Source organism: Salmo salar, chromosome ssa15 (assembly GCF_905237065.1).
Source record: "Salmo salar chromosome ssa15, Ssal_v3.1, whole genome shotgun sequence".
In the NCBI taxonomy this organism is placed as follows: domain Eukaryota; kingdom Metazoa; phylum Chordata; class Actinopteri; order Salmoniformes; family Salmonidae; genus Salmo; species Salmo salar.
The window spans coordinates 106,879,363-106,901,403 of record NC_059456.1 but is presented as its reverse complement, the minus strand read 5'-3'; the positions used below and the strand labels follow the sequence as shown (position 1 = coordinate 106,901,403).

At 42.2% G+C, this 22,041-nt stretch overlaps 1 protein-coding gene across 5 annotated transcripts in view; it reads right to left on the bottom strand.

Annotated features, from left to right (window-relative positions):
- The window catches only part of LOC106572955 (transcription factor E3), a 74,445-nt gene extending 72,897 nt beyond the window's left edge, over positions 1-1,548 (bottom strand). For 2 of the 5 annotated variants that reach the window (XM_045696535.1, XM_045696537.1), the window contains exon 1: positions 910-1,546. The gene's annotated coding sequence lies outside the window, so the exon portion shown is untranslated. Of the gene's footprint in view, positions 1-909 lie in introns of all 5 variants that reach the window. The other 3 variants (XM_045696538.1, XM_045696540.1, XM_045696539.1) reach the window with 3 other exon arrangements.
- Between the last annotated feature and the right edge of the window lie 20,493 nt (positions 1,549-22,041).

Genomic DNA, 22,041 nt, shown 5'->3' with positions numbered 1-22,041 from the left:
TTAATTAATGTATATGCCTTGAGAATTAGGTTATTATTCTCCAACACCCCCTTTACCCCACCTGGCCTTCTTACAGAAACCGCTAAAGAGCTCAAATTGGGAAAAAGTCTGTTTTAATTTGCTAATAATTGCATCATTTCATTTGAAATATTTTTATTTTCAGTCTTGTGTTTAACTCGGGCATTTTCATTAGGGGAGCAATGTTCAAAAAAAAATATTAGAAATATTGATTTGTTTATAACTTTTTGGGGGACTTTGAAAACTGTTATGGTAATGAGAATTTTGTGAAAATGTTGGTAAAATGCATAATATCTGATGAAAAGCATAATAATAATGATGAAATAGATAAGTACAGATCCTATTCTCAGTTATTCAAGAGGAAGTTTCGTGAGAAGGACCCGTGTAGCTTTTTAAAATGGTCTGGTAGTAAATGTTACAACATGCCTCACTGGATAATACAATATTGTGTATTCTGAAGACAGTAACATGTACCAATGTGCATGGTAACTAGAGGAAGCCAACTAACGTAGCTAGTACATATGGATAGAGCAGGTGGTCCGTCAGTAGCCTGGGATCCAGAGATACAGCAGGGGTAGATGATCCAGAGATACAGCAGGGGTAGGTGATCCAGAGATACAGCAGGGGTAGATGATCCAGATATACAGCAGGGGTAGATGATCCAGAGATACAGCAGGGGTAGATGATGCAGAGATACAGCAGGGGTAGATGATCCAGATATACAGCAGGGGTAGATGATCCAGATATACCCGGGATGAAGCACACCACACCGCTACACAATGTAAACAGTCTAGCCCTGACAACATGCCATGGTTCTTCAATTACCAGACGAATGGAAACCACCAAACACAGTGTTTCTAGCCGTTATGATAAGTAAACAATCCTACTCACCAATAAATACATCAACAGCAGCTTTGCCTTTAGGAGAAAGACAACTGATGGTCCGTGTTAGCCTGGAACCGAGCGATGGAAATCCATACCGGTCCTCGGTGGGGGAAATAGGCCAACACTCTCGGAATTAGATTCAAAAACCTTTCAGTTTACGCAGAAATCAATATGACGAACAACAATGACTTTGTCAAAAACATGAATGTCCTTGTTTTCTACTGTTGTAGAACAGGAAACCAGGTGGACATCTCAAAACAGGAGGCTACTGCCCCGCTCACCGGTTCAACCGAGAAAATAAACGGAACGTCATCAACATTCAACTATTTCCCCGTTCAAAAAAATATTAAAAATAAATCTAGTGTCAGCGATTAAACGATAATTACAAAGGAAATGAAAGAATGTCGGTGAGAGAGTAGAAACCGGGTTTGATAAATCGTACTATGTGCGTAGGAGAGAGAGGTATCCGAAGAGTTACCAAAATAAATAGGACGTTTAGAAACTAAAACCATTATTATCACCACACGAGGGAGTAGTCACGCACCTTTCTGTCAAATGAAACTTTCTAACGTCAACGGTGTCCGAAAACCCATACTAGCGTACTACACAGTTAAACTGCATACTATTTATCGCGTCCGGTTTAGTAAAAAACATAGACAGTCTGCCACCGCCGCGTCAGAGCAGCAGCGGCTCCTGATTGGCTGAGTCGGTGGTGCGGGTCAGAGTGCGGAAGGAATTCAACAGACATGCGTCACATCAACCACCCTGACAATAACTCATTCCCACTGTCAACCAGCCTGACAATAACTCATTCCCACTGTCAACCACCCTGACAATAACTCATTCCCACTGTCAACCACCCTGACAATAACTCATTCCCACTGTCAACCACCCTGACAATAACTCATTCCCACTGTCAACCAGCCTGACAATAACTCATTCCCACTGTCAACCAGCCTGACAATAACTCATTCCCACTGTCAACCACCCTGACAATAACTCATTCCCACTGTCAACCAGCCTGACAATAACTCATTCCCACTGTCAACCACCCTGACAATAACTCATTCCCACTGACAACCAGCCTGACAATAACTCATTCCCACTGTCAACCAGCCTGACAATAACTCATTCCCACTGTCAACCAGCCTGACAATAACTCATTCCCACTGTCAACCATCCTGACAATAACTCATTCCCACTGTCAACCAGCCTGACAATAACTCATTCCCACTGTCAACCAGCCTGACAATAACTCATTCCCACTCAACCAGCCTGACAATAACTCATTCCCACTGTCAACCAGCCTGACAATAACTCATTCCCACTGTCAACCACCCTGACAATAACTCATTCCCACTGTCAACCAGCCTGACAATAACTCATTCCCACTGTCAACCAGCCTGACAATAACTCATTCCCACTGTCAACCACCCTGACAATAACTCATTCCCACTGTCAACCACCCTGACAATAACTCATTCCCACTGTCAACCATCCTGACAATAACTCATTCCCACTGTCAACCACCCTGACAATAACTCATTCCCACTGTCAACCAGCCTGACAATAACTCATTCCCACTGTCAACCACCCTGACAATAACTCATTCCCACTGTCAACCAGCCTGACAATAACTCATTCCCACTGTCAACCACCCTGACAATAACTCATTCCCACTGACAACCAGCCTGACAATAACTCATTCCCACTGTCAACCAGCCTGACAATAACTCATTCCCACTGTCAACCAGCCTGACAATAACTCATTCCCACTGTCAACCATCCTGACAATAACTCATTCCCACTGTCAACCAGCCTGACAATAACTCATTCCCACTGTCAACCAGCCTGACAATAACTCATTCCCACTCAACCAGCCTGACAATAACTCATTCCCACTGTCAACCAGCCTGACAATAACTCATTCCCACTGTCAACCACCCTGACAATAACTCATTCCCACTGTCAACCAGCCTGACAATAACTCATTCCCACTGTCAACCAGCCTGACAATAACTCATTCCCACTGTCAACCACCCTGACAATAACTCATTCCCACTGTCAACCACCCTGACAATAACTCATTCCCACTGTCAACCATCCTGACAATAACTCATTCCCACTGTCAACCAGCCTGACAATAACTCATTCCCACTGTCAACCAGCCTGACAATAACTCATTCCCACTCAACCAGCCTGACAATAACTCATTCCCACTGTCAACCAGCCTGACAATAACTCATTCCCACTGTCAACCAGCCTGACAATAACTCATTCCCACTGTCAACCAGCCTGACAATAACTCATTCCCACTGTCAACCAGCCTGACAATAACTCATTCCCACTGTCATTCATTTCTCTCTACTCTAAATACAACTCAGACTGCTTACTGGCCAACTATCCCATTCAACCTATACCGTAGTAGACCATCTATCCTATTAAAAAAGGATTTAAGACAAACAGATAATTTGGTTCCGTTTCAACATATTTACTAGTGAAATCAAAGTGTTGTAACATATATGAATTACATCAAATAGTCTAGTGCAAAAACACAAAACCTTTTCAAAAAGGCTATATTGGAGAGTCGGGTGCGTGGCAAATTCAGAACGGCTGGACAGCTCCATAATAAACTAAAGCACTGATCATTGTGTACAAGGTCAGAATGACTGCTATGGCCTGATCGATACCCTACAAAACGAAAACAATCCATACATTCAAATCAATAGGCCTGATTAACATAACATCGATAACGCAGCCACATCCCGAGTCCCTGGTGTAGAAACATTCAACAATCAAAAGGTGGTTTATTGCACGGTTCCCCAACTGGTGGCTCGCGTTTAAAAATACATTTTTTGTTGCATTTTCATTGTAGGACATAAAAAAATAATGTAAAAACACCAGGTAATCAGTTCCAAGTGATTTTAATTTGGGAAATCTGTTCCCAAGTATTTCCACACATAGTGGAGAGACGTGACCACAAAACAAATATAAGCAAGATTTGAATGCATTATGTTTCAAATCAAACATATTTGTTTTGACTTCTTGCGGTCAATTTGTAGTCTATAAATTATTTGTAATTATGATCCTGTGTTTGTGCCCAAAATCTCTACCTCCTGACAGAATTATCTCCCCCCCATTCGCGTGAACGCGCAAGCACTCCATTCTTCATAGGTGCCACTTGCTCGCTTGGTTGAGATTTCTGCTCTTCACTCGGTTGTCAGTTTAGCCTACAGGCCATTTTCTTGCCTGCCGAAATCCCCCTCCCCTTCAAATTTCCTTCATTTTGTGGCTAGAATCAAATAATTTCTATAGAACAAACCGAAATTAATAATTAAACGTGTGTGTGTTATATTAAACATAGAGGAGGCAGTAAAATGTTGGAAAGCAATAAACATTTCAGAACAACTACTAGTCGAATAAGACATGGGAGAGATGACGAATGTTGGCAAAGAGATTTATTTATAGACTAACACACTTGAAACAAATAGACAAACCGAAAAGTGCAGACATTACTAGTGCCTCACCCGCGATTAAAGGACATAAATAAAATAAAAAATGCTTTCTGCTGTTAAGATCAGTGAAATGTAGGCTAAACTGACAACGGAGTGAAGAGCAAGCAATTCGCAGCAATGAAGAATGGAGAGTGCGTGAGCGTTCACAGGGGGGGGGATTTTCTGCACAACAACGGGCCCCCGACCATCCGCTCATCCAAGCCTTCATCTCTTTTTTTGCCGGTGCTGGCTCTGCAGACGGCTGTATCGGTCTCCGATCATCTTTTTGCCGGTGCTGGCTCTGCAGACGGCTGTATCGGTCTCCGATCATCTTTTTGCCGGTGCTGGCTCTGCAGACGGCTATATCGGTCTCCGATCATCTTTTTGCCGGTGCTGGCTCTGCAGACGGCTGTATCGGTCTCCGATCATCTTTTTGCCGGTGCTGGCTCTGCAGACGGCTATATCGGTCTCCGATCATCTTTTTGCCGGTGCTGGCTCTGCAGACGGCTGTATCGGTCTCCGATCATCTTTTTGCCGGTGCTGGCTCTGCAGACGTCTATATCGGTCCGCTAATACAGGACTATTAAAGGCCCGGTGCACTACTTTTGTGAAAAGATTAGTCGTTTTTAAATTTTTTGTATTATTAATAAAATAAAATCAGATAATTTTCAGCGGCTATGTACTTAGCCTACATTTGAACACCACCTCAGAAGCTTCGGGAATCTTCCACAATTATTGCAAGTAGCCTAGTTTTGTTGTTTGGCTTCTTGACGAAAACTAGGTCCTATCACTCGCAGCCCACCTCTTCCAATGCATTGTGGGAAAAAAAATGTGCATCGAATTCTACTAGATGAAGAGGTGAAATTTGTGTAACAGCTTGGTATTCAAGTCGTACTCGATTTCCCGAAAATGTCGCATACTATTAAACATTCTATTTTCGCATAGTGTGAGAATGCATCGTGTGTGATTTTCTTTGTTTCACTCCGTTTGTTAATTTCGGCAGCTAATTGATCTAATTGATCAGCTGTTGTCGAAACCAAAATGAGTATGGCATTTAAAGTATTTATTATATTTATTTAACTAGGCAAGTCAGTTAAGAACAAATTCTTATTTACAATGACGGTCTACACCAGTCAAACTCTAACCAGGGCAGCGCTGGGCCAATTGTATCCTATGGGACACCCAATACAGCCCAGGATCGAACCAGGGTCTGTAGTGACGCCTCTAGCACTGTGATGCAGGGCCTTAGACCGCTGCGCCACTCGGGAGCTAAGTATAAGCCTACTCGATTTTCCAAATGTCCTATATTATTAAAAAAATGTTTTTGTTTTTGCACACTCCAACGGCCTACTATTAGGATGCAAGTATGGCTATTGGGACAAGCCCACTGTAACGGTAGTGTGGAGAGCATTGTAGTGAAAACATTGTAACAATATAACAGGACAGGAGGCAGGGGAGACATTGTACCAATGTTCACTCATCAAGTATGCTAAATACTACCAAATGGTGCTCATAGTCTTGTTTGAATTGATTCCAAAGAAACAAAACCATGGATTCATGATTTATTTTAGGTATAAACCTGAGGGCTAAGGAGTAGGGTCGAGGAGTTAACGAGTTAACTTTGGTCAACTCTGAGTTCAATTCAAGATAACCGATCATACAAAAGTGGTTCACCTTTTAGCCAGGTACATTTCTATGGCAACGAATCCGTGAGTTGAGGACCAATGAAATGACAGCTGTGAGTTGAAGACCAATGAAATGACAGCTGTGAGTTGAAGACCAATGAAATGACAGCTGTGAGTTGAAGACCAATGAAATGACAGCTGTGAGTTGAAGACCAATGAAATGACAGCTGTGAGTTGAAGACCAATGAAATGACAGCTGTGAGTTGAAGACCAATGAAATCAGAATTCCTCCCTCTTGTAATGATTGCATCATCATCCCCTTCATTAGAGGACTGACTTAAATATTTTTGTTTTTTTGTGTTAAAAAATGGTCATGTTAAAATATATCACATTACACATTTAGTAATGACAAAATTGCATTTTAAACTTACATTTTAGTCATTTAGCAGACGCTCTTATCCAGAGCGACTTACAGTAGTGAATGCATACATTTCATACACGTTTTTTCCCCCGTAATGGTCCCCCGTTGGAATCGAACCCACAACCCTGGTGTTACAAACACCATGCTCTACCAACTGAGCCACACGGGACACTTATCAATGATAAGTGTAGCGTGGTTCGTTTTGCCCTCGGTGCAGTCACAGCTCTCGGGCACCTGCGTGAGCACATAGAAACTCACTCAAACACGGTCCCAAATACTCCCGAGTTACAATAGGTACCCTAATTAGCGAGCTCGGTGAAAGTTGTTAACATAAATCTTTAGAATTGTCCACATTGTAACAAAACCTATAGTTGCGTAACAGCACTTTATGTAACTTTACCACAGTTTTATATTGCCAAATTACAGCGCCAAGGACAACATACCTTGCAACTTGAAGTTCAGGCAAAAGAGAACAAAAAGAGGGTACCTCTAAGGTAGTACGGAGATAACCCGCGATGGACCAAACCAAAATATACAAAACTTTTTACAATTAGGTGTATTTACAATATAAATATCAAAAAAAAAAATTGTACACCGAAAAATAACATTAACTATGCAGCTGTAATTAAATAAAGAAAACACATTGAATTATTATTATTATTGTTATTAACTTATTAACATCCCCTCTTGACCTGGCCTACTTGAACTGTCCTTGTGTGCAATTTGGTGCATAATCTAGGGGAACAACATCACTCTACTACATAAGCACAACAAAGACGGCATTAACAATAAGTAATCAAATAAAGATGCCACTTCTAAAATACAATTTCACACCATAGCTTGCTGAATTTAAAAGATAACCCCCTGTGGATTGATGTTTCAGTATTCTGATAAGAGACATTACTGTGCAGCTGTATTCATAGACCTGGCCAAGGCTTTCGACTCTGTCAATCACCGCATTCTTATCGGCAGACTCAACAGCCTTGTTTTCTCAAATGACTGCCTCGCCTGGTTCACCAACTACTTCTCTGATAGAGTTCAGTGTGTCAAATCAGAGGGCCTGTTGTCCGGACCTCTGGCAGTCTATATGGGGGGGCCACAGGGTTCAATTCTCGGGCCGACTCTCTTCTCTGTATACATCAATGATGTCGCTCTTGCTGCTGGTGATTCTCTGATCCAGCTCTACGCAGACGACACCATTCTGTATACTTCTGGCCCGTCTTTGGACACTGTTAACTAACCTCCAGATGAACTTCAACGCCATACAACTCTCCTTCCATGGCCTCCAACTGCTCTTAAACGCAAGTAAAACTAAGTGCATGCTCTTCAACTGATTGCTGCGATGTCATTTACAAAATAGCCTCCAACACTCTACTCAACATATTGGATCAAATCAAATCAAATGTATTTATATAGCCCTTCGTACATCAGCTGATATCTCAAAGTGCTGTACAGAAACCCAGCCTAAAACCCCAAACAGCAAGCAATGCATGTGAAAGAAGCACGGTGGCTAGGAAAAACTCCCTAGGAAAAACTCCCTAGAAAGGCCAAAAACCTAGGAAGAAACCTAGAGAGGAACCAGGCTATGAGGTGTGGCCAGTCCTCTTCTGGCTGTGCAGGGTGCAGGGTGGATATTATAACAGAACATGGTCAAGATGTTAAAATGTTCATAAATGACCAGCATGGTCAAATAATAATAATCATAGTAGTTGTCGAGGGTGCAACAAGCATATCCGGTGAACAGGTCAGGGTTCCATAGCCGCAGGCAGAACAGTTGAAACTGGAGCAGCAGCACGGCCAGGTGGACTGGGGACAGCAAGGAGTCATCATACCAGGTAGTCCTGAGGCATGGTCCTAGGGCTCAGGTCCTCCGAGAGAAAGACAGAAAGAGAGAAAGAGAGAATTAGAGAGCATATTTAAATTCACACAGGACACCGGATAAGACAAGAGAAATACTCCAGATGTAACAGACTGACCCTAGCCCCCCGACACAAACTACTGCAGCATAAATACTGGAGGCTGAGACAGTCTATCACAGCGCCATCCGTTTTGTCACCAAAGCCCCATATACTATCCACCACTGCGACCTGTACGCTCTCGTTGGCTGGCCCTCGCTTCATACTCGTCGCCAAACCCACTGGCTACAGGTCATCTACAAGTCTCTGCTAGGTAAAGTCCCCCCTTATCTCCGCTCACTGGTCACCATAGCAGCACCCACTCGTAGCACGCGCTCCAGCAGGTATATCTCACTGGTCAACCCCAAAGCCAATTCCTCTTTTGGTCGCCTTTCCTTCCAGTTCTCTGCTGCCAATGACTAGAATGAACTGCAAAAATCACTGAAGCTGGAGACTCATATCTCCCTCACTAGCTTTAAGCACCAGCTATCAGAGCAGCTCACAGATCACTGCACCTGTACATAGCTCATCTGAAAATAGCCCATCCAACTACCTCATCCCCTTACTGTATTTCTTTTATCTTGCTCTTTTGCACCCCAGTATTTCTACTTGCACATTCATCTTCTGCACATCTACCATTCCAGTGTTTAATTGCAAAATTGTAATTACTTCGCAAACATGGCCTATTTATTGCCTTAACTTACCTCATTTGCACTCACTGTATATAGACTTTTAGTTTTATTTTGTTCTACTGTATTATTGACTGTATGTTTTGTTTATTCCATGTGTAACTCTGTGTTGTTGTATGTGTCGCTGCTTTGCTTTATCTTGGCCAGGTCGCAGTTGCAAATGACAACTTGTTCTCAACTAGCCTACCTGGTTAAATAAAGGTGAAATAAAATAAAAAATAAAAAAAAAATGAAATTCTTCACAATGAAGAGTTCTGCATTTGCCATGTGCGCACCCTGGTCTCAGAGCATATTAGAATCAAATCAAATTTTATTAGTCACATGCGTTGAATACAACAGGTGTAGTAGACCTCACAGTGAAATGCTGAATACAACAGGTGTAGTAGACCTTACAGTGAAATGCTGAATACAACAGGTGTAGTAGACCTCACAGTGAAATGCTGAATACAACAGGTGTAGTAGACCTCACAGTGAAATGCTGAATACAACAGGTGTAGTAGACCTCACAGTGAAATGCTGAATACAACAGGTGTAGTAGACCTCACAGTGAAATGCTGAATACAACAGGTGTAGTAGACCTCACAGTGAAATGCTGAATACAACAGGTGTAGTAGACCTTACAGTGAAATGCTGAATACAACAGGTGTAGTAGACCTTACAGTGAAATGCTGAATACAACAGGTGTAGTAGACCTCACAGTGAAATGCTGAATACAACAGGTGTAGTAGACCTCACAGTGAAATGCTGAATACAACAGGTGTAGTAGACCTTACAGTGAAATGCTGAATACAACAGGTGTAGACCTCACAGTGAAATGCTGAATACAACAGGTGTAGTAGACCTCACAGTGAAATGCTGAATACAACAGGTGTAGTAGACCTCACAGTGAAATGCTGAATACAACAGGTGTAGTAGACCTTACAGTGAAATGCTGAATACAACAGATGTAGTAGACCTTACAGTGAAATGCTGAATACAACAGGTGTAGTAGACCTTACAGTGAAATGCATACTTACTTACATTTTGAATTATTCGAAACGTAAGCTCCATTTATTATGATATGTTAAGTTTCGTATGGCATGTATTAATTTGTGTCTGTCCATCATACATTTCGTATGATATGTAACCATTTCCAATTTGTTGTGGCTAATGTTAGTTAGGCTAGAGGTCATTTAAAAAAAAAAGTTAGGAATTAGGTTAAAGGGTTAAGGTTAGGTTTAAGGCAGTGTTTCCCAAACTCGGTCCTGGGAACCTCAAGGGGGACACGTTTTGTTTTTTCCCCTAGCCCCTACACAGCTTATTCAAATAATCAAAGAGTGATGATTTAGTTATATATTTGAATCAACTGTGTACTGCTAGGACAACAACCAAAACGTGTATGTAAGGGGTCCCCAGTACCGAGTTTGGGAAACACTGGGTTAGGGGAAGGGTTAGCTAAAATGCTAAGTTGTTGCAAAATAGCTAAAAAATGTGTAAGTAGTTGCATATATAACGGTACGGATTACAGACGTAGCTAAATTACCTGAGGGGTATCGTACCAAAGTTACTAATTAGCTAAATTTGTCAGCGATGAGAGTCGAACACGCAATCTTTGGGTTGCTAGACGTTCGCGTTATACCACCCTCCTTTCGTTTTTTGTCTTTAAGTAACCTTCTGTCTTACGTAACCATACCAACCGTAACATATCATACTGATTTCAAGTGTCCTGGATTTACGTTTACTATGTTACGTCTAGTCTATGATACCAGGCTGATGTGCAACATTCACATTCACACGCAGTTACCAGCCTGCAGGCAGATTAGCAATATCTACCGTCCTAGTAGGCTACGGATGGAAGCCTGAGCAGGAATGTGAAGCTAACTGAAGCTGGCTAGCTTTATAAAAAACCCAGAGTAGATCTAGTTTGCTTTTGTAGGATACCCCTCAGATAATTTAGTCTTGTCTGTAATCCGTACCATTATATAAAAAGATAATCACAAAAAAAAAAAACTGCAGGCCTACAACGGCTTTTCGAGAAAGAGAAACAATGTGTTTAAACCAGACGCTAGTACAGTAGTTGTCACGACTCCTCTCCCTGTTCGGGTGTGGCGCTCGGCGGTCGTCGTCACCGGCCTACTAGCTGCCACCGATCTCCTTTTTCCCTTATCTGTTGGTTTTGTCTTGATTGTTTGCACCTGTGTATGATTAGTGTTTAGTTGAGTATTTAAGCCCGTTTCCCCACACCTGTTCTGTGTGCGGGCTTACTTTTTGTCGTCAACGGTTGTTTATGCAGTGGTACGTGTTGTCGGATCCTTGTGTTTGTTGGATCAAACCCAGTTGTGTTTTTAGTGGGTGTACCTTTCTTTTACGGTGCAATTCATTTAAAAGCCCGTTAGCAACAACTCCTGTTTCCACACCCACTGCTGCAAGCGTGACAGTAGTCTGCAGTCAACATACCAGAGGGGATAAAATAATTAGGAATAGTCCAACATTCTCTAATATGGGTATATGTGCTTAATAACAACATCATGGGTCCTGGTCAAAAGTAGTGCACTATAAAAAAAAAAATGAACAGGGTAACATTTGAGATGTCACTTAGCTACAGGAAGCGACGACCATTATAAAAAAAGGAGCTGAGAGCTGAAGGGGAGAATTCTGCTGAGTCATTTCCACTCAGATACAAGGTCCACATGCATGGCAGACATGCAAGCATACACAAAACAGCCAGGAGGAGAGAGTGGGGACAGCAGCTGTGGAGGCTATATTATAACAACTGCCCAGGGATTTAAAACCTATTTAAACTAAAAAAAAATACAGTTTGGTTTTACTTTCAAGATTGTGTTACAATTTAAACTAGTCGATTATACCCAATGTTATAGCTCAGTAAAGTAAATCAAATCAAATTTTATTTGTCACATGTTTACTTACAAGCCTTTAACCAACAATGCAGTTCAAGATATAGAGTTAAAACAATATTTACTAAATAAAATAAATCTAATCAATCTAAAAGTAACACAAAACATTTACATTACAATAAAAAACCTATATACAGGGATTACGGTACAGAGTCAATGTGGAGGCTATATACAGGGGGTACCGGTACAGAGTCAATGTGGAGGCTATATACAGGGGGTACCGGTACAGAGTCAATGTGGAGGCTATATACAGGGGATACCGGTACAGAGTCAATGTGGGGGCTATATACAGGGGGTACCGGTACAGAGTCAATGTGGAGGCTATATACAGGGGGTACCGGTACAGAGTCAATGTGGAGGCTATATACAGGGGGTACCGGTACAGAGTCAATGTGGAGGCTATATACAGGGGGTACCGGTACAGAGTCAATGTGGAGGCTATATACAGGGGTACGGTACAGAGTCAATGTGGAGGCTATATACAGGGGTTACGGTACAGAGTCAATGTGGAGGCTATATACAGGGGGTACCGGTACAGAGTCAATGTGGAGGCTATATACAGGGGTTACGGTACAGAGTCAATGTGGAGGCTATATACAGGGGGTACCGGTACAGAGTCAATGTGGAGGCTATATACAGGGGGTACGGTACAGAGTCAATGTGGAGGCTATATACAGGGTATTACGGTACAGAGTCAATGTGGAGGCTATATACAGGGGGTACCGGTACAGAGTCAATGTGGAGGCTATATACAGGGTGTTACGGTACAGAGTCAATGTGGAGGCTATATACAGGGGGTACCGGTACAGAGTCAATGTGGAGACTATATACAGGGGGTACCGGTACAGAGTCAATGTGGAGGCTATATACAGGGGGTACCGGTACAGAGTCAATGTGGAGGCTATATACAGGGGGTACCGGTACAGAGTCAATGTGGAGGCTATATACAGGGGGTACCGGTACAGAGTCAATGTGGAGGCTATATACAGGGGGTACCGGTACAGAGTCAATGTGGAGACTATATACAGGGTATTACGGTACAGAGTCAATGTGGAGGCTATATACAGGGGGTACCGGTACAGAGTCAATGTGGAGGCTATATACAGGGGTATTACGGTACAGAGTCAATGTGGAGGCTATATACAGGGGTATTACGGTACAGAGTCAATGTGGAGGCTATATACAGGGGGTACCGGTACAGAGTCAATGTGGAGGCTATATACAGGGTGTTACGGTACAGAGTCAATGTGGAGGCTATATACAGGGGGTACCGGTACAGAGTCAATGTGGAGACTATATACAGGGGGTACAGGTACAGAGTCAATGTGGAGGCTATATACAGGGGGTACCGGTACAGAGTCAATGTGGAGGCTATATACAGGGGGTACCGGTACAGAGTCAATGTGGAGGCTATATACAGGGGGTACCGGTACAGAGTCAATGTGGAGGCTATATACAGGGGGTACCGGTACAGAGTCAATGTGGAGGCTATATACAGGGGGTACCGGTACAGAGTCAATGTGGAGGCTATATACAGGGGGTACCGGTACAGAGTCAATGTGGGTGTACAGGTTAATCGAGGTAATTTGTAACGTGACTATGCTTAGATAATAAACAGCGAGTAGCAGCAGTGTAAAAACAAAGTCCACGATCAGCTCCTTTGTTTTACTCACGTTCAGGGAGAGGTTGTTGTCCTGACCTCCTCCTTATAGGCTGTCTCATCGTTGTCGGTGATCAGGCCTAACACTGTTGTGTCGTTTGCAAACTTAGTAATGGTGTTGGAGTCGTGCTTGGCCACGCAGTCGTAGGTGAACAGGGAGTACAGGAGGGGACTGAGCACGCACCCCTGAGAGACCCCTGTGTTGAGGATCAGCGTGGCAGATGTGTTGTTACCTACCCTTACCAAATGGAGGCGGCTCGTCAGGAAGTCCAGGATCCAGTTGCAGAGGGAGGTGTTTAGTCCCAGGGTCCTTAGCTTATTGATGAGCTTTGAGGGTACTATGGTGTTGAACGCTGAGCTGTAGTCAATGAATAGCATTCTCACATAGGTGTTCCTTCTGTCCAGGTGGGAAAGGGCAGTGTGGAGTGCGATTGAGGCTGCATCATTTGTGGATCTGTTGAGGCGGTATGCGAATTGGAGTGGGTCTAGGGTTTCTGGCATAATGGTGTTGATGTGAGCCATGACCAGCCTTTCAAAGCATTTAATGGCTACAGACGTGAGTGCTACGGGTCGGTTGTCATTTAGGCAGGTTACCTTCGCTATCTTGGGCACAGGGACTATGGTGGTCTGCTTAAAACATGTAGGTACAGTACCGGTCAACAGTTTTAGAACACCTACTCATTCAAGGATTTTTCTTTATTTGTTCAATTTTCTACATTGTAAGAATAATAGTGAAGACATCAAAACTGTGAAATAACACACATGGAATCATGTAGTAACCAAAGAATTGTTAAACAAATCAAAATATATTTTATATTTGAGATCCGAATTAAGCCCGCAGGTGGTTTTATTTTGCCCCCAAAGTTTTCTGAGCAAAAAAACATAATTACCTTTTTTTTTTTTTTTATTGTTGGACATAAAAGACTGTAAAAACATCAGGAAATCAGCTACTAGTTATTATAATTTAGGAAATTTGTAAATTATAAATTATATTATAATTAGTTATATTGTTTAGCAGATATATTTTTTTTGCGGGTGTAGTCAAATATTATATCTGTTTGGGCTTCTTGCAGTTATTTTGCTGTCTACAAATGATTTGTAATCTTGTTCCCGGCCTACCCAAAGGCTGAATCGAGTTGATGATCCTAATAGGCTTTTTTTATCAATGTAGCATATTTTTTGCATTCATAACCAAATATAATCTCAGCGACTGTTCAAACATTAAAAACCAAACAACAAGAATTCACTCACATTAGAAGCTTTAGAAGTAATAACTAGTGATAACAGGCTATTGTGAAATGGTACAACCTACTGTAGCTAACTAGCTAGACATGTGCTTTTTTTTTTCTCCGTGACCAAAACAAGATGAAACTCTATTTTTAACTTACATGGGTGTAGAGAATTTCTACTACGGATGGTTGCTGCATGGCCCTTTCACATTTCTACTTGTTTATATGCACATCTGTTAACGTTTGGCTGGCTGTGCTTGTCACGTCCTGACCATAGTAAGATGTTATTTTCTATGGTAGAGTAGGTCAGGGCGTGACAGGGGGTGGTTTTCTATGTTTTGTATTTCTATGTTGTTAGAAATACAAAAACTAGAACCTATGCTGGTTTGTTTGGGATGATCTCCAATTAGAGGCAGCTGGTCCTCGTTGTCTCTAATTGGAGATCATACTTAAGTAGGGTTTTTTTTTCCACCTGGGTTTTGTGGGAGATTATTTTTGAGTAGTGTTTGTTTCACCTCTGTGTCACAGTTTGTTGTTTTGTTTATTCAGTTTATTTATGTATTGCATAGTTTCACAGATTAAATAAAATGTGGAACGACACACACGCTGCACCTTGGTCCTGCTTCTCTTTCTGACAACCGTGACAGTGCTGAATCTACCTCTCCTCACAAGAGGAGACGGTGATCAGTTTAGCCTGTGATCTCAGCCAATCAACTGGTGCCCACTTGCCCCACACTCTGTACATGAGCTGATCATGCACCCTCTGATTGGCTAAGGACATCAAGTTGGTCCTGCATTGGCTAGCCAGGCCCAACGCATGCTTGTTTTGCATCCTTATAAAACAGGACATATCGCTGATGACGGCTGCCTTTCCAGTGCAGCTCAGAGGTGGATATATGGCAGTATGTACATGGGTACAAACCAGCTCCATGTCCCTACCCTTGCATGGCAATAAAACTCTCAAGGAGTCATAGACCAGTCAAATAGGAAGGTTTTCAGTGAGTCACAGACCAGTCAAATAGGAAGGTTTTCAGTGAGTCACAGACCAGTCAAATTGGAAGGTTTTCAGTGAGTCACAGACCAGTCAAATAGGAGGGTTTTCAGTGAGTCACAGACCAGTCAAATTGGAAGGTTTTCAGTGAGTCACAGACCAGTCAAATAGGAGGGTTTTCAGTGAGTCACAGACCAGTCAAATTGGAGGGTTTTCAGTGAGTCACAGACCAGTCAAAGAGGAGGGTTTTCAGTGAGTCACAGACCAGTCAAATAGGAAGGTTTTCAGTGAGTCACAGACCAGTCAAATTGGAAGGTTTTCAGTGAGTCACAGACCAGTCAAAGAGGAGGGTTTTCAGTGAGTCACAGACCAGTCAAATTGGAGGGTTTTCAGTGAGTCACAGACCAGTGAAATTGGAGGGTTTTCAGTGAGTCACAGACCAGCAAAATTGGAAGGTTTTCAGTGAGTCACAGACCAGTCAAAGAGGGTTTTCAGTGAGTCACAGACCAGACAAATTGGAGGGTTTTCAGTGAGTCACAGACCAGTGAAATTGGAGGGTTTTCATTGAGTCACAGACCAGTGAAATTGGAGGGTTTTCAGTGAGTCACAGACCAGTCAAATAGGAGGGTTTTCAGTGAGTCACAGACCAGTGAAATTGGAGGGTTTTCAGTGAGTCACAGACCAGTGAAATTGGAGGGTTTTCAGTGAGTCACAGACCAGCAAAATTGGAAGGTTTTCAGTGAGTCACAGACCAGTCAAAGTGGAGGGTTTTCAGTGAGTCACAGACCAGTCAAATTGGAGGGTTTTCATTGAGTCACAGACCAGTGAAATTGGAGGGTTTTCATTGAGTCACAGACCAGTAAAATTGGAGGGTTTTCAGTGAGTCACAGACCAGTCAAATAGGAGGGTTTTCAGTGAGTCACAGACCAGTCAAATTGGAGGGTTTTCAGTGAGTCACAGACCAGTCAAATTGGAGGGTTTTCAGTGAGTCACAGACCAGTGAAATTGGAGGGTTTTCAGTGAGTCACAGACCAGTCAAAGAGGAGGGTTTTCAGTGAGTCACAGACCAGTCAAATAGGAGGGTTTTCAGTGAGTCACAGACCAGTGAAATAGGAGGGTTTTCAGTGAGTCACAGACCAGTCAAAGAGGAAGGTTTTCAGTGAGTCACAGACCAGTCAAATAGGAGGGGTTTTCCTCACAATGGGAATGAATACACAAGCAGCATATCAAACTGGGATAATGTTTTAGGTTACACTGGCAAGTAGAACAACATTTGTCAGGGGATATGTTTTAAAATTATAAATCTGATTATTTTACATGGAGATGTGGGAAGCTTAAAAAGGCTAGCTAGCATGCTATATTTTGTAGCCAGGCTGCCAGCTAGCTACTGCTAGCAAGGGAAGGTGACTCTTCCTTGCTTTAAACAAAATTGAAAAGACAAAAAAAACTAAAACGTTGCCATCGCCCCCTTGTGAATGGGAGCGGGACCGACGAGGGTATCATGTTACCCTAAAAATCCCACTACGCCCAAGAGTAGGTAGATCAGCGTAGCGAAGCCTGTTATAAAGTCTAGAAGAGAGGCCAACAACGCACATGGACCACGAATCAAAATTAATCCGTTATCATTTGGTGTTGATTCTCCACCAATCAGTGTGGTCGGCTGGTCGCGGCAGTAGAGCAGTACAGTTCGTTCTGTTAAGCAGTGGGCTCGACCTTGTGTGTGTGTGTGTGGGGGGGGGGGGACAGTAAATAGACTGTAAAACAAAAAGAGATCAAATCATTCTAAGCATTGGGCGTGTTCTCGACGGGTTACTTTTGTCAAGTCGTTGACCATCATTGGTCACCGCTTTTCAAAGTGTGTTGCATTCTGGCTGTAAAAAAAAAAATAGTCTGACTTGCACCTACATGTGACTTATTTAAAAAAATATATATATATATATATAATGCTTATGTGATCAAAAGGTCGTGGAGTTTTGACTGCAAGTTTCTGTAGTCGATCTTCACCAATTTAATCCTGTGTCTTTCGCCTGCATTGTGGGACGCTCTATTCTCAACTAAGCATCAGGGTGTTTTTGTTCGACACAAAGTGAACGTGACCAAAGACATGACTGAAACGGGAACCAATTTGCCGTGATTTATGTGTACAGTGTTTATATTGTATGTACAGTGGCAAGAAAAAGTATATGAACCATTCGGAATTACCTGGATTTCTGCATAAATTGGTCATAAAAAATGTGATCTGATCTTCATCTAAGTCACAACAATGGACAAACACAGTCTGCTTAAACTAATAACACACAAACAAATATACTTTTTCATGTCTGTATTGAACACACCGTGTAAACATTCACAGTGCAGGGTGGGAAAAGTATGTGAACCCTTGGATTTAATAACTGGCTGACCCTCCTTTGGCAGCGATAACCTCAACCAAACGTTTTCTGTAGTTGTGGATCAGACCTGCACAACGGTCAGGAGGAATTTTGGACCGTTCCTCTTTACAAAACTGTTTCAGTTCCACAATATTCTTGGGATGTCTGGTGTGAACTGCTCTCTTGAAGTCATGCAACAGCATTTTTAAAATGGGGTTGAGGTCAGGACTCTGACTGGGCCACTCCAGAAGGTGTATTTCCTTCTTTTGAAGCGATTCTGTTGTTGATTTACTTCTGTGTTTTGGGTCATTGTCCTCTTTTTTCTTCCTCCACACATAGTGATGTGTGTTCCTTTCAAAACACAAGCTTTAGTTTCATCTGTCCACAGAATATTTTGCCAGTAGCGCTGTGGAACATCCAGGTGCTCTTTTGCGAACTTTAGACGTGCTGCACAGTTTTTTTTTTTGGGGGACAGCAGTGGCTTATTCTTGTTCAGTGTTTCACATATCGTAGACTTGTCAACAGAGATGTTAGCATGTTCCAGAGATTTCTGTATGTCTTCAGCTGACACTCTAGGATTCTTCTTAATAACCTCATTGAGCATTCTGCGCTGTGCTCTTGCGGTCATCTTTGCAGGACGGCCACTCCTTGGGAGAGTAGCAACAGTGCTGAACTTTCTCCATTTATAGACAATTTGTCTTACCGTGGACTGAGGAACATCAAGGCTTTTAGAGATACTTTTGTAACCCTTTCCAGCTTTATGCAAGTCAACAATTCTTAATCTTAGGTCTTCTGAGATCTCTTTTGTTCGAGGCATGGTTCACATCAGGCAATGCTTCATGTGAATAGCACAACTCAAATGTTGTGAGTGTTTTATATAGGGCAGGGCAACTCTAATCAATATCTCCAATCTCATCTCATTGATTGGACTCCAGGTTAGCTGACTCCTGACTCCAATTAGCTTTTGGAGCAAGTCATTAGGCTTGGGGTTCACATACTTTTCCCAACCTACACTGTGAACGTTTAAATGATGTATTCAATATAGACACACGAAAAATACAATAATTTGTGTGTTATTAGTTTAAGCACACTATGTTTGTCTTATTGTTGTGACTTAGATGAAGATCAGATCACATTTTTATGACCAATTTATGCAGAAATCCGGGTAATTCCAAAGGGTTCACATACTTTTTCTTGTCACTGTACAAAATGAATGTGGTATTTGAGGCTTTCCTCACTAATTGATTGTACAATGTACACACATAATATGATATTATGATTTCAGTGTGTGAGGGTGTGATATTGGGGGGAGGGTTGGATAAATGCTTTTTTCAGCATGATTAAAAAAAAAACTTTTCTAAACAATAGCAACACTGCCATGTTCATTTGACAACATTAGTGTTCGACTTTCGGGTGTTGCACCTCCCCCCCCCCCACCCACCCACCCCCTCGACTTCAGTCCTCGACTTTCATCTACAGTCGGTTGCTTCAGCCATCCTCGTTGACGTCAACCCCCCCCCCACGAAGGAAGGATCTGCCCACGTTTTAATTTGAGGGACAAGTCAGGGTTCCAATGAATGGTCATGGAGAGTAGGGCTGGAATGTTCTTCAGCCAATAGGATTGCATAAAGAGATCCCTGCATTTAGATATGCCAGGCCTATAGGTTGTTTTTCCCTCCCTTACCCATAGAGAATTATAGAGGACGCGTCTTTGTGTCTGTCCCATTATGAAGCCTGTGCAGGGCTATTGAGGCCATTTCCATTTTGAAGTAGTCATTTTTCTTCTTCTACGACTTCTATGAATTGGTAAACAAACTGAAAGGGTGCATATTGCCACCTGGAGGGTGTTGTTTGAACATGTATAAAGCCAAAGTTGGAGATTTTCTGCCATCTGCAGTTATGGAATGTTTGCTCACAACCATAATTCATTGGCTGATCTCTCCTGATGACCTGGATGGAATTATGTGATCCTTCCTTAACCAATAGGAAATCACACCCAGTTGACTACTTCAACATGGTGAAAGTCCTCAATTGTGCTGCCCATGCTAAAACAGGTTTTGTGGGGCACTAGAGTCCTCTATCTATCTTCATGCCCATACCAAATATTTCATCAGCTCGTCACGAAGCTCATTGATCACAAAGCTGCAACAGCAAAACACTCTTCTTTCCTGTTTTTCAAATGTATTCCAGTAGGCCTACTGATGACACATGGAAAAAGTAAACACATTGATCTTTTTTTTTTGTATTTAACCTTTATTGAACTAGGCAAGTCAGTTAAGAACAAATTCTTATTTACAATGACTGCCTACCAGGGGACCCTTGTTCAGGGTCAGAAACGACAGATTTTTAACTTGTCAGCTCGGGGATTTTGATCTAGTAACCTTTCGGGTTACTAGTCCAACGCTTTAATAACTAGGCTACCAACCACCCCATATAAAAGGTGTCATAATTGATTTTGATTGATTAATTGAATAATTGATTTAGATCAACTATTTGTTAATCTCAGAGTTTCACAGTTACAACAACCGTAATGACACAGTCCTGTAGTCTACCTTTTTTATTTGTTTTTAAAAACTCATAAACATTTTGCATCATTATCTTGCACAGATTTCATTTGGATATCGACATACAATGTTACCCAGTGGCCTGCCACTAATATTAGTAATAGTCATAACAATAATCAATAATAATAATAATAATAATTACAGTAATACTCCTGTTGACAATAAAACATACAAAGTTTTCGAATTCATGAAAAACAGGAAATAATTGTGCCACATTATAACTGTTTGGCTTAGCCAGCCTATCATTTACTTCAAAAAGCATCACTTGCACCTTTTTTGCAAATGTTTTTATTTTTTATTTTTTGTATCCAGGCCGTTTCCGTCTGTTTCACTGTAACAAGATCCCCTTACTGTACTGATGATTCAAATTACGTTTCTCTCAACAGAGACCTAGGGTGTGAAACGGCTCCCTATTCCCTACACAGAGACCTAGGGTGTGAAACGGCTCCCTATTCCCTACACAGAGACCTAGGGTGTGAAACTGCTCCCTATTCCCTACACAGAGACCTAGGGTGTGAAACGGCTCCCTATTCCCTACACAGAGACCTAGGGTGTGAAACTGCTCCCTATTCCCTACACAGAGACCTAGGGGGTGAAACTGCTCCCTATTCCCTACACAGAGACCTAGGGGGTGAAACGGCTCCCTATTCCCTACACAGAGACCTAGGGGGTGAAACTGCTCCCTATTCCCTACACAGAGACCTAGGGTGTGAAACTGCTCCCTATTCCCTACACAGAGACCTAGGGGGTGAAACTGCTCCCTATTCCCTACACAGAGACCTAGGGTGTGAAACTGCTCCCTATTCCCTACACAGAGACCTAGGGTGTGAAACGGCTCCCTATTCCCTACACAGAGACCTAGGGGGTGAAACTGCTCCCTATTCCCTACACAGAGACCTAGGGGGTGAAACTGCTCCCTATTCCCTACACCTAGCACTGTTTACATTGTTTATACGTCTCCCATCAAAATTAAAATAACCCTTTTGTGCATGTTTGTACTGTATACCCCATATTTATAGTAACACTCACATAATGTCTGGAACATGTTTGCATGTTTCATTATTTCAGAAAACGGTCCAACAAGTTCCTGTAGATTTCAAGGAAAGACTCTTTTTTTTTAAGTATGTATATTGCAGTAAAGATAGTTGGTAAAATCCCCAAACATTGCAGATTCCTGATCTTCACACATTGAGGCACACAGCAGGTGTCTTTGAATGATTGAGTACCTCTACCTCTACCTCTACCACTACCTCTACCTCCTCTACCACTACCTCTACCTCTACCTCTACCTCCTTTCCCACTACTTC